We start from the raw sequence: 1,779 nt of genomic DNA on the forward strand, positions 1-1,779 counted from the left end.
GATGGATTCATAGTACAACCTAGACAACTAAAAAAGAAATTTAAGTAACTATATGTCTATCATGTCAGTATTATCATATATGAACATATGAAGGTCTTTGAAAGAAGCTAGGAAGTTACATAGGCCATAGACAAACAGTAATTAAGATAATTTACAAGAAGATAACGGATAGAAACCTGGAGATAACCAAATATTTAGCAAGTCATATTCATCATATAAGAACATATAATCAGTTAATATAGTTTTAGAATCTTTTGCTGAACTTTTAAATCAAATGGAATCCAGTACGACACTTTCCTCATCACAAGTGAGTTGCCTAATTAAATAAAGGAGTTGATAAATATCCAAACCTTCATGAGTTCTTTTCCTTTTCAGTAGTGAAGAATGATCTAACTCCTCTAAATCATCAATATTTTCGTGCAAAACCTCAAAAGTATCACGAGGTTGAACTTTTCGTACAACATGCCAACCTTTATTGGATAGATCGTCAACGTAAAAAACATGTGATGCTTGGTTGGCTAATACAAAAGGCTCTATTGTTTTCAAAAATAGATGGCGGTTAACACTTACAAAGCCATATTCATCTATTTTAACTCCCTTTTCTTGGTCATACACATCAAACCACGTACATCGAAATAAAACTATTCTTCCTCCACCAATAAATTGTAATTCTAGTATATCTATTAGTTCTCCATAGTAATCAATGTTCTTATTCTCTTCATCTGTCTCTCCAACTACAACCACCCCGCAGTTCTGAGTTCTCAAACCTTTATCATAATCTTTCACGTGAAATCTATATCCATTAATAAGGTAGCTTCGATGACTTGTCACGTATGGCATGGGACCACGTGACAATGAGAGCAAATCTGCCATTTTTTTACTGTCATTGCATTTGTGTAATCCTGCAACCTATCAAGATCAAGCACATAATTTAGCAAATAATATTTACATACTTGGTTTGAAAAATATTAATATTAACTAGTACTCACCTTTTCTTTTAACCAACCAATGAATTGCCTATAAGAATTTTCTTGAGAGGTATCAACTGGAGTTAGTGAAAACTCTCTACATATAATTAAAGCATAATAACATGTTATTTTAATGAAAAAAAATAAAAAAGGTACATAAAAGTAAATTATTGAAACAAGTCATTACTTACTCGAGAAATGGTTGAATTTCATCACAATTCTTCAAAATATAAATATGTGCTTGCTCCAGTTCATTTGAATCAAGTTTGTGTGGTTTGCCACCTCTTAAAGCTCTTCCGGGATGACAAAAAATTGTTAAACCTCCATCAGATTCTATAATACCACCATCATAATTTCATTCAAGGCGATTAAACTTTGTTTCCATTGTATGTATATGTCTTGAACATAAGGTCATACATTCAGTTGCTAAATATCCCTCTGCAATAGAACCTTCTGCGCAAGCCCTATTACGAATAAATGGTTTCATAAAATAAATATATCGCTCCATTGGATACATCCATCGATATTGAGAAGGTCAAGAAATCTTAGCTTCATTAGCTAAATGAATTGGCAAGTGCTCCATGACATCAAAAAATGTAGGAGGGAAGACTTTTTCTAGCATGCACTCAGTTATTGGGATTTGGGCATCTATCTGCTCTAATTCATCCACACTTAAACATTTCGATCCAAGTACGTTGAAAAACAAAGACAACTCAATAAGCGGTTCACACACAGATTTGCATAGCATGCCCCGTAGAGCAAGTGGGAGTAAATGTTGTAGAAGAACATGGCAATCATGACATTTTAAACC

The 1,779-nt window shown here is 33.2% G+C and overlaps 1 long non-coding RNA gene across 1 annotated transcript; it reads right to left on the minus strand.

Annotated features, from left to right (window-relative positions):
• Positions 1 to 869: 869 nt before the first annotated feature.
• On the minus strand, positions 870 to 1,339 carry LOC109219465. Its single transcript, XR_002066946.1, has 3 exons — positions 1,160 to 1,339; positions 990 to 1,065; positions 870 to 909 (listed from the first exon to the last, which is right to left on the minus strand). It is a non-coding gene; the product is annotated as an uncharacterized LOC109219465 (long non-coding RNA).
• Between the last annotated feature and the right edge of the window lie 440 nt (positions 1,340 to 1,779).

This window comes from Nicotiana attenuata, unplaced genomic scaffold, assembly GCF_001879085.1.
Source record: "Nicotiana attenuata strain UT unplaced genomic scaffold, NIATTr2, whole genome shotgun sequence".
Classification (NCBI taxonomy): domain Eukaryota; kingdom Viridiplantae; phylum Streptophyta; class Magnoliopsida; order Solanales; family Solanaceae; genus Nicotiana; species Nicotiana attenuata.